This window comes from Pseudorasbora parva, chromosome 9, assembly GCF_024679245.1.
Source record: "Pseudorasbora parva isolate DD20220531a chromosome 9, ASM2467924v1, whole genome shotgun sequence".
Lineage (NCBI taxonomy): Eukaryota > Metazoa > Chordata > Actinopteri > Cypriniformes > Gobionidae > Pseudorasbora > Pseudorasbora parva.
This window is the reverse complement of record NC_090180.1, coordinates 6,642,103-6,657,318: the sequence shown is the minus strand read 5'-3', so window position 1 is coordinate 6,657,318 and position 15,216 is coordinate 6,642,103. Positions and strand designations below refer to the sequence as shown.

The 15,216-nt window shown below is 38.0% G+C and overlaps 1 protein-coding gene across 3 annotated transcripts in view; it reads left to right on the top strand.

Moving 5' to 3' along the window:
• Positions 1-313: 313 nt before the first annotated feature.
• The window catches only part of dlgap1a (discs, large (Drosophila) homolog-associated protein 1a), a 145,922-nt gene continuing 131,019 nt past the window's right edge, over positions 314-15,216 (top strand). For all 3 annotated transcript variants that reach the window (XR_010907816.1, XM_067453674.1, XM_067453673.1), the window contains exon 1: positions 314-465. The gene's annotated coding sequence lies outside the window, so the exon portion shown is untranslated. The remainder of the gene's footprint in view (positions 466-15,216) is intronic.

The window sequence follows — 15,216 nt, the reverse complement described above, 5'->3', positions numbered from 1 at the left end:
ACATGCAAATTATGTCTGTCCTATTTTAAAGCTAATTGTACGTTCATTTGTAGTTTTTTGAATTTACACAATCTTTCAGATGTTACTTCACATCATATAGTACTAGCTACATATATAAACGGTAGCTACATTTCAGATCTTGAGAAATTAACATAATCTAAAACATTTCATTCATGATTCAACAAATAGACTTTTAATCTTTTTGATTTCTCATAAAGAGAAATGTTCTCCGAGTCAGCTCACTGAAGTCCACTGGCCATACTCCACGACGCGTTTTGTCGGTGCTCCGGCATCACTGAACAGCACACGTACCTCCGCTGCAGCTACACGGCTCGCTGTCAGGTGCGGATCAGACCGACTCCAGTCCAGTATCATTCGGGCGACCACCTCTCCGTACACTGTCAGAAACGTTTAAGGATTTACTTCACCGCTCCGTGTTTATGAATTGTTACTGAAGAGCCTAAGGTAAGGTTTTATTATTTTGAAATGCGGTTTGTGTTTTTTTCATAAGATTCCTTGTGAGATTATTTTCTTGTTGCAAATGGCATTGATGGCATGACTGAAACACGCCGCGTTTTCTTCTGGTATCCGTTTAGTACGCCACTTCACAGACATGTAGTCTCTTTATTTGTCTTGTTTTGTTGTAACATTAATGTTTCAAATAGCTGTACACTTCAATTGTTACAGCCTCTGGTGCGCTACAGTCTCTGAGTGTAACAAAGACCGGTGACACAGGTAGCATCATGTATCAATATACAGCACGCGCTATGAATCAAATGCAGACAAATCAGATGAATGGGCTGTTTTGAGCAAGCAATTTTTTGGCAAATCACCTGCATCTAGCATCTGTTGCAGGAGGAAGTAAGCTATTGGTTCTGTGAGACCATACACGGCAGTTATGAGTACATTAATTCCTTATTTCTTCCTTTATTTAAAAAAAAAAAGAAAACAAAAAAAAAAAAAAACATTTGCTTACTCATTTGCCAGTTTTTGGCTCAACTTTTATTATGATAACCATGATTTAGAGCTTCAGTTTGAAGTCTGTAATACTTTTAAAGATATGCATTTTTTTTACATGAAAACTGAAAGTATGAAACAAATTATTTGTAAAGTGAAAGTTTGTTCCAAAAAAAAAAAAAAAAAATTTTTTTTACTAATCCATTTCCCTAAATCTTATTTACTCATGTATTTTAATATAACTTACTTTCTTCTGTCTAACATAAAATATGATATTTTGAGGGTGTTTTGTCCATACAATTGAAGTCAGTTGTTGCCAAAACTATTGGTTACCAACATTCTCCAAACCATCTTCTGTTGTGTTCTACAGAAGGAAGGAAGTCATAAACTAGAACAACATGAGGGAGATTAAATGGACAAAATTTAATTTTGGGGTAAATTATCCTATCATTTTTACTTTCTTTCTCTTGGTTTGACAGTCTCGTATCCATGATATTTGAAGCATCATGGGATTCTTCTGATATTGTTAAACTGAAGATGCCAGGGAGAAAGAAACCTTAAAAAAAGAGGGGGGGAAACAACCAATTCCTTTAATTGTAAACAGTGTGCTCTCACTATTCTAAATAAATCATGTTGTTGTTTTTTTTATAAATTTGATTGTTTTTAAATCTAGCAGGTTCTTGTGTGAGGGAGGAAGATTAAATCTCTTCATCATGTCAGTTTAGATCAATAGGTTGTTTATTGAACTACAAAGAAGTCTATACTTATCAACGTCTTACTGTCTGACATAAATGTAATTCAGTTTTGATGTAATGCTTAGGGGAGGACAGAAAGCTATATCCTGAGAGAGAGAGAGAGAGAGAGAGAGAGAGAGAGAGAGAGAGAGAGAGAGAGAGAGAGAGAGAGAGAGAGAGAGAGAGAGAGAGAGAGAGAGAGAGAGAGAGAGAGAGACAAACTGCGGAGGTGGGTGCATATGAGATTTATTAGATCTGAGTCAGTCCAGTGTCAAGTGCCCTGGAACAGTGTGATTTTTATATTTCATCAGCTTTTGTATGAAGCTTGAAGTAGCGTCTGGTTTGCTTTTATTTAAAATGTTCCTAGATATACAGACATGTTTAAGATAATACATTTTCCATTCAAAATAGCAATGTGATGGTCAAGTTTGCCGTATAGCCCACATGATTCCCACCTGGGTGTCTCTGTCACATAGCGATGCTCAGTTCGCCATCCCCGTAGGGAGAGTTGCGTTTGCTGAGCTGTATCACTGCCCAGTCTAGCATCAGTGGGCATGCATTGATGATGCCTTGGTTTGGTAATAGGAATGAAATAATCTAATTAGGAAGTGTTCCGTTAAGCTCAATTAAAGACAATGATCGCTTTAAAATAGTGCGCTTGAAGGGCACCTTGAATCTCTTCCTCACTGTTAAAGGGTTAGTTCACCTAAAAATGAAAATAATGTCATTAATGACTCACCCTAATGTCGTTCCACACCCATAAGACCTCCGTTCATCTTCAGAACACAGTTTAAAGTATTTTATATTTAGTCCGAGAGCTTTTCTTGATTATGATTCGGATCGCGTGTCAAACTGCTGAAATCACGTGACATTGGAGATCCGAATTCTGAATCAATACGCTGATTCATAACCGTTCGAAACTTTGTTTGCAGTTTGAAAGCAAACACCGAATAGAAGACAATGCTGAATAAAGTCGTAGTTTTTGTTATTTTGGGAACTAAAAGTATTTTCGATGCTTCAAGATATTCTAACTAAGCCACAAATGTCACATATGGACTACTTTGATGGTGTTTTTTTTACCTTTCTGGCCATGGACAGTATAGTGTGCATACACTTTCATTGGAGGAAAAGCCCTCGGACTAAATATAAAATATCTTAAACTGTGTTCTGAAGATGAACGGAGGTCTTACGGGTGTGGAACGACATTAGGGTGAGTCATTAATGACATTACATTTTTGGGTTAACTAACCCTTTAAGGCTGTGTATTAGCCATTAAGTGGTGCAAACAAAATCCATTCTGTGCAGTAAAGTCAGACACAGTGGTACAGAATGATGGAGCAGGACAAGAAGTCCAGCGTGTGAGATGATCACTATAACCGAATTTGACACTTGATTTGATCAGCCGTTTTACGCAAGCCAGTTGAGCTGACACACTTTTGTGCGCTGTTAGTTCACATGGTTTAGAAAACCTTCTCCCTTCACAGAACTCGACATGCACTGCTATTCTAAATGCCCTGTGATCTCTGATTGTTATAAATTGTTAATGTTTTAATCTTGTAATGCAGTTCACTTAGGCTTGAAATATTGACTTTTTTATTGTTTAAGTGGCTCTAAATGTGCACATTTAAAAGAAACAATATTTTAAACGATCCCCTGTTAATACACTTTAATCAAGAGCTACTTTTTTGATGGGGATATAAATGTATCCCTACCAGCTTGAGAAGATTTATGATCGGATTAATGTCAAATTATTGTAAAATGTAAGATGCTATTTCTTCAAAGAACTGTTCGTCGTGATTCAACTGAGGACAGTCTGAGAGTCCTCTTCACTTCCATTTAGCACACTGCCTTAAATAATGCTAATAACACTGGATGTTGTGGAGGAAGAGTGTAAGTATAGGGTGCAGAATTAGCTGCAAGACTGTGGGAGTTTGCATCTTAATGAGGATAGCTGTGTGTTTTTCCGAGGTTTTGCGGCCCTCTGCACTCTGAAACAGGTGGTATTTATGCTGCGGAGGTGGATGGATGGATGGATGATTCACTGAAAAATGTTGTGCCTTGTATAGCACTGCTGTTACGTCACGCAAAAAAATGGATGTGAATCACTAAAAACGCACTGTTCCGCATGATGATGATGTATGGATGTTCTTTTATATATATATATATATATATATATATATATATATATATATATATATATATATATATATAATTTATTTATATTTGTTTTATATATATATATATATATATGTATATATATATATGTATATGTATATATATATATATATATATACACACACACACACACACACACACTCTATATGATGCACACTGTAAAATGGGAATGGAGAAGGGATGCACTCATATTAAATTATGGCTGACTACTAAAATATGGATGATTGTTTAAATAATTTTTAAAGTTTTAAATGCATTTATGTACCATATAAAAAAACTATATTTATTTTGAGATGAGCTTTTTTTATATTAATAAATTGAAGTGTTAGATAATGGCAAAAGTAATTGAGGTGTAAAAATATCAAAAATGGAACGTGAAATGTTTAGATTCAGCATATCAAAAGTTGGGGTTGGTAACATTTCCAGCATAATTACTCCAATCTTCAGTGTCACACAATCCTTCAGAAATCATTTTAATACGCTGATTTGATGATCAAGAAACAGTTCTTGTCATTATGTTGAAAACAGTCATGCTTAATGTTTTTTGTGGAAACTGGGATGCATTTTCTCAGGATTCTTTAAATATAAAGATTTTTTTTCAAATAGAATTACAATAACAATGTGAAATGCTTTAGTCACTTTTGATCAATTTAATGCATCCTTGCTGAATAATTCAATTATTAAAAAAAAAAATCCTACTTTTAACTATATTGTATATCCAATATTGATCCTGATAAATAAAAGTAATCTCTAATATTGGCCAATTACTTCTATATTCTACTGAAATATTGTGTACCCCTAATGTGGGTTTTTGTGGTATCTATCCCTTTATTTTGTATGAACTTAAGTCATGTATTAAGTCATGTGTCAACAAATGTTGTGCCGCAACAACAGCTTTGTGCTTTTTTTATATTAATTGAGACATAGGTTTATATTAGGCGTGCAACGGTTCTCTGTAAAAATTGAAGCGTACCGTTCTCCACCCACAGTTCGGCACACACTTGCACCGCAGTTCATCAAAAATCAGACGACGCATCTATAATATGGTTTGTTGAAAATAACATGTAAAACAGACAGACAGAGTTAGGCTTAATGTATAATTCTGTCAATACATTATAACACTCCAAAAGGGTGGACGAAACAGTCACTCTTGTATATGAGTGCTGTATGCTCGACCATGACCCGGTCGTTACGCCGTCATCCCCCGGGGTTCAGGTGAGACCTGAACAGCACACGTTGCTATTTGTGTTTAAACTAATCTCATTTAAGCCTTGACTCGTAAACATTCAAGAGAAAGATGCGAAAGAGAACTCTCGCGGCTGAGAGAAGATGTGTATGTGCGACGTGCACTCATGTGAAATGATCAAATAGTGTGCGAATATTGAGTTCTTTTTCAAGTCTTGCACTTAAATGGACAAATTCACACAAATGATGTCAACATGACGGTCTTGTATCCTAGCAAACATAGGTTATGTCATAAGTAAAATGTTAACAGTCTAGTACCCTTTCCATGCATTATAGCCTTAAAGGGAAAAGTCTACTCTTGTTGTCTGTTTTATTTTAATAAAACATTTTAAATGACAGAAATAGCTTACCGCTCCTTACTGAATAGCTTTAGTAACCTCAATAATGATAAATCTTTATTTAATTTATACGGGGGTGGCAGTGGTTCAGTGGTTCATGTAGGTTGTCTACAAACCGGAAGGTTGGTGGTTCGATCCCCGGTTTCACTTGACCAAGTGTCGAGGTGTCCATGAGCAAGACACCTAACCCCAAACTGCTCCCAACGAGCTGGATGGCGCCTTGGCAGACACCGCCGTCGGTGTATGAATGAATGTATGGATGGGTGAATGTGAGGCAACATGTAAAGCGCTTTGGATGGCCATAGGGTCTGTTGAAAGCGCTATATAAATGCAGTTCATTTACCATTTACCATTTATACAGTAAAGATTACAATAGACAATGCTATTTTACATTTGATTACTTAATTCTGTACCTGAAAACTCCTGTTCGATGTGTGTAAAACCTGAAAAACACTGGTTATTTTATCGTTGCTTTATTGTATGTATTTGTGCTGCTGTTCCATACTGAATTAACTGATAAAAACCAAACTGTGAGTAAACTGAACCATTACACCCCTCAGTGTTCGAACTATACCGTGGCCTTTGGGGGAGCCCACTTTTCGGGGTGTGTGTGTGTGTGGGGGGGGGGGTGGGGGGGGGGGGGGGTGGAAGAGAGGACGTGTATATTCCTTCACACACAGACAAACGGGTCAATCTATTGCTTAATGCATTGCGGAGACTCTTAATATACAATTTACAATCATTGAAGAGCATCTTTGATTTTAATGAAGGAAGAAAAAAAACAAGAATTGATAGGTCAAAAAGCCCACAAGTCTATAAACAAAGCATCCGGCTGTCTTTGAGTTCACATGAACGGTTGAAGTTACTCGTCAGGCTACAGAAGAAAACCATAATTCCTCCATTTAACTAACGTTAGTCTTACTAGGACATTGATAGTTGCGCAGACCTATATCAACCCAGCCGCTACACATAATTGGGGATAACATGCCTTAACACAGAATCGACCACAGAGGCTTGGGGTCAGCTTCCTTTGCTGTTCTTCCAGAAATCCAAGACCAAGAAGTGGATATTCGTTTTTGTTTTTTTCTACGAATCTTTGCGTTGACATGTACTAAACATGAGTGGAATTAGCACCGCAGCGCCACCACACCTTGATGGTCATGACAAGAACAGCATGTATAGTTATCTTTATTGAAGTGAATTAGATTTAAATGGCCGTCATTCATGAATTAATTATATATTTTTAGAAATTAATCCACGTATATATAATATAATAATATTATACATATAATAATCCACGATGATCACATTACAGAAAACTGAAATTGCACCTCAAAATAACACAGTGTCAATATTTTTGAGACCCCCCAAAATTTTTCAAATCACGTTTTCAGGGGAGCCCATGTCTTATTTAGGGGAGCCGAGCTCCCCCTAGCTCCCCCGTAGTTCGCACCCTGACACCCCTACTTCATATACAGTATACTTCAGTAAACTGAAAATTAGTTTGCTGAAATTGATGCTGTTGACGTAATAGAGTATTTGGCCCAAATCCCCATTCGAGTTTCACCAACTCCTATGCACGTTCTCAGCGTCTAGCACATCAGCCTCCTCTCATTTTCTCAGTGCTGTATTGTTGAAACACACACTCACACACCTGCCACGGGCCTGCCCCCATGAGTACTCTACTTTCTCCGGGCCTCCAGTCCCAATTCACTAGTAGGTCACATGTAGGGCAGTAGTACCATACATAGCAGGAGTCAAAACAATGTGCTGGCAACACTCAGTGGATGGGGAAATGAATGGAAAGGTGATAGCTTGGTTTACTCTGATAGCTTAGCAGCTGTCTTTAACACTCCGCTCAGGCTGGAAATTGACCTGTCCCAAAGAGATGACTTAAAGTGCCCCTATTATGCTTTTTCAGATGATACCTGTAATGCAGTGTGTAATGCAGCTGTTTGTGAATGCAAAAGGTCTGCAAAGTTATAATGATCAAAGTGCACAATAAAGTTATTGTCTGCTGAAAGAAAGAATCGATTCTGAACTGCCGAGACGAGTCGTCAGTAAGTCCAGTCTCACAACATCTACTTTGACCTGCCCTCAAACACTGTAAGGCAAGGCAAGGCAAGTTTATTTATATAGCACATTTCATACACAATGGCAATTCAAAGTGCTTTAGAAAGGAATTAAAATAGGGATAAAATATGCATAAGAAAAAGAATACAATGTAGATAGTTCATGTTGTGCACATGTTCAGAAGACGCCATTTTCTGTGCCGCAAAAGCAAATTCTCTTTGTAAAAAGTCGGTGTTTAAAATTACCATATCGATACATAAGCAGTATAACCTTTTGAAGATTGTTTCAAAATGTTATTTCTAAATGGGATTTACAAAACTCTTATCCATTAAAGACCAGGATCAGTAGCCACTTTATTTGGACCAACTCGATCCTCAGAATCACAGCCTGTAATTATGATTAATTATTGATGTTTATATGTTCTACCAGGTGTTCAAAATATATAGTTTTGTGTTTTATATTGTGTAAGTCTCCGGCTAACCAGCTAACTCACTTACTGAAGTACTTCTGCTAATCAGCTGTGGGATACTATTATCTAAAATTGTGTCTATTAATGCAGATTGTCTGTCGTTCTTACTACTTTGAGTAAAGATAAAAATGGAGTAAGATTTGTTTTAAAAAAACTTGGATGTTACATCAGTCATTCACTTTAGTGCAAAGTTTGATTGTATTGTACAGTTTGACTTGTCTGGCTATCACCAGACCAAGCTCAATTTAAAACTGAACATTGGTCTGGGGAGTCTGCTCTGTATTCGCTAACTGCACAAGAGGCGTGATCAACGGGCATTATTTGAATTACTATGTATGCAATTGGATAGTCCTTGAACCAATCAGACCACAAGAGGTGTGATCAATGGGCAAAGACCCATCACTTCTCTATCTGTCATCGTGTTAAACCCGCCAATAGCACGCCAGGTGGATAAGCCAGTCTGTGATTGGTGTAACAGAAGCAGTAGAAATTAATGTACAGGTTTCCAGGCTGAATTTGTAGGGCGAAATCAAATGGCCGGCATATCAGTCTGGGTTTACCCAGTCTACAGTTTGACTGTATTGGACAGAAATATACAATACAATCAGTTTGTTGATGGACATACGCTTGTTAATGCTGAAATTAGATTTTCATTAGAATAGTGGAATTACAGTTGTAACATTTTATAATGTAAGAACTGAGTGTAGTGTATCACTGAGAATCATCCTGCTCAAGTCATCCTTGAGATGGAGGTTTGGGCTGAATCATCGGACTCAAGCTTAATGGTAAATTCGACGCATCTGTATCCATCTGTACTGTCTTTACAGTGTGTACAGTAGCTGAGGATGAAGCCTCCGGAGCTGAAATTCAGTCATGGTGATGGACATTTAATTTCTGACACTTGGTGTAAGCAGTAGACCAGTCACAACAGACTGGGCCATCTGACCAATCAGAGCAGAGCAGGCTCTCGGAAAGGATGGGTTTAGAGAATCTTTAGGCAGGTCGTTTAAAAATGAGGTGATATGCAGTGTATATTATGTGAAAACTGAAGTGTTTTTTGACCTTTGATGCATGTAAACCTGTTGTAGGATCCTTTACAACAGTTTAATGGGGAACTTTTGAAAAACAAACACTTTAGATTAGGTACACATTCACTATTAGCTAGTTCTTTACTAGCATATTTACTGTTTATTTGTACTTATAAAGAACATGTTAATGCCTTATTCTGCATGATCATATTCTAGATTCCTTAGCTCTACCTCATACCTTAACATAAGCACTACAACTCCCTTATTTACTATAAATAGGCATAAGTATATAGGACACTTGATCAATATAAATGTATACTCTTTTAAGGAAATAGAGTATTTGTACAAAATCTAAATGTGTTTGTTTTGATTGCTGCTGTAGACATCAGTGTTTACTGAGCCAAAGGCTGTTTCACATGACAACAAACTGCTCTCGTTGGGGCAGTGGCAGCGTGAATGCAGATCCGCTGTGATCGTTAAAGGTTTAATAGTCATAGCTAAGTCGTTGTCATTTAGGATTAGTAAGTGCATGTTTGAATGCAGATCGCAATCTTTTAATGATTAAACGTGTAGCTCTAATACATGCCAATCTTTTTGTTAAAATGTGTGTATAATTTGAGTTGTAAAGCTGTTTAAAATAAATGATCTTTTTTTGCAGTAGTATAGGGTTTAATGCATTGCTTTGTATTTGAACGCTTAAAGATCGGCCTCAATCTCTTTCTTTGTAAATTGCTCGTCGTAATCCAACTTTAACAGGATAATGGAAATTATTCTTTGTTGTAGATATAGCTTGACTTGTACTGAACCCAGAGTTTTCCTTTAGCTAAACTGTTAAAAGAAAAGCCGTACAGCCCATACAGTTATCCCTGACACCCATTTGTGACAGGTCGGGCACATTTCGGTGGGCTTTTCTGCAGCTAGTACCCTGCATGTTGCGGGTTTCTTCCATCACTGCAGACTAGACTAGCATTTGGCCTGCCAGCATCATCATGATGGGGAAAACACAAGGGCAAGGACAGGTTGGCATCAACCAAATAGCACTGTGGTGTTTCAGTAGACAATCCAGAGAAATGTCTATTCTGTGGACTGGGGTGAACTCCACCTGTTCAATGGATTTGTTACTTTGCAGATCACGCTGCACTGCTAGCATCACCCCCCGTGGAGTTATTCGTGTCAGCGGCGCTCATCAAATGACATGGCTCATCTGGAAACATTGTGTTTTACTTTTAATGTAGGTGTGGGGCTGCACGATATATCATTTTAGCATTAAAGGGGTACTTCAGCGCTGGAAAGATGAATCTGTATTTAAACTGGGTCATTAATGTAGTAGAAATGTGAAATTATTTTTGAATTTGGTGCCTTCTAGACTGAGAAAAGACAGAAAATGTATTTTTGTCTCATGGGGATGAAAGACTACAATTCCCAGAATGCTTCGCTGCCCTGTGAGGCCATTCCCAAAGCCACCGCTACTGGATTACAGTGACTGAGTTCAGAAAGTACAATTAAATAACGTGTCTGTTCAATATAACGATCGAGTCACCGCGTGAGTCTCACAGCACTAACTCAGATTAGGAGTCAGATTACATTTAACGTCATAAATGAGCTGATGAGCTCTCGTGATGAGAGCTGAGGTAATCGCGACCACATTCGCGGCATACATTCACAACACGTTTTCAGTCCATGCCTTTGGAAGCTTAACTTTCATAGAAATTAATTTGAGAAGTTAAAACACATTGCTCAGGATCCGTTTAAATTAATGCCTGTAGCTGAGCTGTGCTGTAAGTGTGATCTCCCATTCCCCATGCGCGAGTTAAAAACGAGGAAATGGCTCCCTCTGCTGGCTGTAGTCTTTAGCCTTGGGGCAAACATTCCAAAGATGACGCAAATATCATCAATTTGCGTCACGAGAGGAATTTTTCCAGAAATAAAATGCATAAATCTCTCGTCTCAGGGGGATATAAGAGGGGGGAGCACAATCATTTGAATATACTCCAGGGTTTCTACTGATACAAAGTCATATGCTAATCGCTGAAGTAACCCTTTAAAGCAGTACTAGGTAACTTTTCAACCTTCATAATATATTTTTTAAGAGTCTTTTGATGATAAATCGACTTACAATAGGTTGAATGACACGTCTGCCATAGCCTGATGGGGTCTGTATCGTTTTTAATCGTACTTTTAAACTTCGGGTTTCGGGTAGTAGCCCGAGAAAAAAAAAGAACTACAAAATTCGACTGCTTTACAGCATATACGTCACTTCCACCAACACACACACTTCCTTACATTCGGACTTGCGAGCCCAACTTTGTTCGTCGGATAATATAGTCATGTCCGAAGCAGCAGAGACAAATAAGAAAGAAAAGGTTTTGTTGGAGGAAAGCAATAAGAGGAAATGAAAAAGTGATGGGATTAAAGGCAGGACGAGGATCAAAATGTGACCAGCGTTTGCTCGTCGGCGTGAGCTGAAGGAGGCGTGCCCGACCGATGCTGTCCTGCTTGTTACGGTGAGCTACCACTCAAACATTGAACTGAAGTATCATATAGATTCTGTTTATTTGGCGTTTGAAAAAAATAAAACCCATGAAATTATATTCATATGACATGCTGAAACATGCCACTGACTGTAACGTTACCTGGGATGAAGACATTTCACACGCGACGCCAGAAGAACTCCTCTTGCAGTGTTCAGGGGAACTGTTAGTGCTGCACCGACCCGCGGGACGCTTTTATGAAGTTATTTGGCCCGCCCCGCACCACTGTATATATTTTTACAACCCGCCGCGCACCCGCGACCATTAAATAGACATACGCCGTCCGCGGGTTATGAGACGACCCACGCATCACTAGTTCAGGGCTATCAGGGTTGTCATGTCAACAAATGCACGCGCGATGGCATCCCCTGTTGTAGGATGACAGCTCTTACGACAGTAGTTGAGGACATTATTTTTTCCAAACTGTAGGGGGACCCCGAGAGCAAAAGTAGCCAAGTGGGGCTTTAATATTGCATTGCGCATCCGCAGTGTGGGATGTGAGATAAAGTATAGGGATCGTAGTTGATTTGTACAGACCAGTCTCGGATTGATAATTGCAAAGTTTAACCCTCATAGAGTGAAAGTTTACCATTAACCATCAGTTTGAACAATCAAATGATTTATACCATTTAAAGCTGCTGTCCGCAATTTTTTCTCGTGTTCAAGATTTACAAAAATTACATAATGAGAATGTAAAACATGAATCCATTTTCCAAATCTTGTTTTTGTCTTACCCTGAATCCTTATGGTCCACTTATAACAAGTGTTTATATTGGGACTATTTCAGATCGTTCTGGTAGGAACCACTGCAGAGGAGACACAACCAGAGAGAAGTAGCTCTGGCTGCAATGTTCTTCCGCAACCGCAAGACACATGCAGTTCTCAACCGCTAGAGCGCAAAAAGTTGCGAAAGACAACTCACACACACACACACACACACACACACACACACACACACACACACACACATATACATACACACAGAGAGCAGCACAGACAGCATCTGAACACCGAATTGTGTTCTCTTATGCGTCTATTTGTGCTTGAAGGCACACATACTTGCAAAATGAGAACATATGTAAATGTATTCAGATGAATCAGACAAGCTTTATACTTCCACTATATGTTTTTATCCTATCTGTTCACAGAGATCTAAACCTAGACACCTGCCATCCTGTAAGAATGTAGTGTTACTGTTTTCAATGCTCATAGCTCTTAGAAGTGATATCCTGCAGGTTTGCCTTAGGGAATGATTATGCAAAAGATGCATGTTTGTTCCCGACATTCAGTTGCTAATAGTAGATTTTAGACCAATCGTAGAGCTTTGTACAACTGTACTTACTGCCTTTGAAATATGGTCCAATCATTAGATGCTGGCTTGAATATTTGCAGTGAGAACTTACAGGTTGAATAAAACAATCAAAGCTAAATATGTGTTACAACCACAGACTCGTTGTTGAGTGGCACAGCAGTGTGTTGCCTGGAAACAGCCTATTATACAGTGTTTCACTGACACGTTTCCTGAATAGGCTATATGTATTCATTGCTAATCAGTTCCTTTGGCTTTTTAATTATTTTTTTTACAGACACAGACTCATTATTTTGCTCTCAATTGCTAATGAAGGTGCTAGCAGAGAACTATAGCTGCTTTAATGAGCTCTCCCAAGGAGGACTATATGACACAAGATGGAAATACTCGGTGGTCTTAAAATCAATGAGCTATTTTAAGGTAGCATGGTAAGTCATGAATAATGTAATAAGTCACGAAGAGAAGTATGAAGTGTACAATGGGGCCATTAGATTTGAAGTTTTTGCTTTACCGAATGACAATATGGTTAATATGTGAATATTGGTTGAGTATAGCGACTGTGTCAAACTGGTTTCCCTTTTATTGGTTTGACAACAGAGAATCATGATACATTCTCACAGTCCTGTTTTTGGTTTTTGTTATTTCTGCTAACCTTTGAAGAAAATTAAAGGATTAGTTCACTAATTTACTCACCCCATGTCATCCAAGATGTTCATATATTTCTCTGTCATATGTAACCAGAGATTGAATTATGACATTTTGGTTAAACATTATGATGTAAAAAATACAAAACATTTACAATTAATGTTTTATATTATTATTTAAAAAAAATAGTGGGTGCATTTTCATTTCATACAGACTTGTAGCTGGGATAGTGAAAGTATTTTACATTAAAAATATGCACTTCTGCTTTAATACATTGAACAGGTCCTTTGTTCTCTGCATGGTTGTATGTTGTTCATCCTAACAAATTTTCTGGAGAATTTGGAACAATTTTGGAGAAACTTAAAAATCTATATAATATCTCCCAGCATAGTTTTAAATGCTCTTACTATTTAACTTTCCAATTACTGTTCTGTTCCTCTGACTTTCTCATTGCTCAGCACAGCTTAGGGTAATGGTCATCGCTCAACAAATTATTTTATTAAAGCCTTTTATGTGTTGATAATGGATCTAATTCGATGCTTTATGCAGACATTGCTTTAGGTCATACTTATTTTTTTGTTAAAGGTTTTTTTTTTTTTTTTTTCAGAGTAGCTGAGCAGTTAAGTGTTATATCACTCTAGTTTGCCTTAGCTGTGAGCTGTGGTTATTAAAATAGCATAGAAGTGATACAAATGACTTGTGCATGATACGCCAAGTCTTAATATAGCTTTAGAATTGTACCTTCTGTGTGAAATGGAAGTAAGATAATGACAGAATTTACATTTTGGGGTGGACTATTCCTTAAAAAAAAGGAATCCTATCCTTTGCTGATTTATGGTAGCATGACCATTTTGTTTCTTTAAGCACCATTTGTTTCTTTAAGTTTAGTCAATGATAGCCTTTAAAGCCTTACATTTTCTTTCTTTCTTTTTTTGGTGACTGTTCAGACTGAACAGTGAACAAACACTGCCGGGGCGGCAGTGGCTCAGTGGTTCATGTAGGTTGTCTACAAACCAAAAGGTTGGTGGTTCAATCCCCGGTTCCACCTGACCAAGTGTCGAAGTGTCCATGAGCAAGACACCTAACCCCAGCTGCTCCCGACGAGCTGGATGGCGCCTTACATGGCTGACATCGCCGTCGGTGTATGAATGGGTGAATGTGAATGTGAGGCAAAAATGTAAAGCGCTTTGGATAAAAGCGCTATATAAATGCAGTCCATTTACAATATTCAACTCATGCTGTTAAATTTAACACAGGATAAAGCTTAACCACAACAATGTGTGTTTCTTTTTTCTTTTTGTGGTTAAGATTCGAGACAGGATTAAATAGCAGGTCAAGGAATTTGAGAATTGAATTGTGGATTGATCAGATTTGAGGCAGTGTGGGGCACAATTGAGGCTGTGATGAGGCCATGTCGGCACAATGGCATTGGTGGTAATGCCATTCACTATCAGATTGGGCACATCTAAACTGTGTAAATGTACTATCAGCCTCAGTGGAACTAAAGGACTCTTTTATTTGTTACTCTTTTCTACTGAGAGATGGAGCAGGCAGGTGGCCTGAGGGAAAGGAAAAGGGGCTGGAGAAAATAAATGATAGACCTTTACAAAAGATCCTGCTCAGTTTTTTCACATTTCTTCCTTACACCATCCCTCTACTCATTTTGTGTCTTTGCTTTGCAAGTTTGCATTGCACTAGCTTGAAGAACTGTA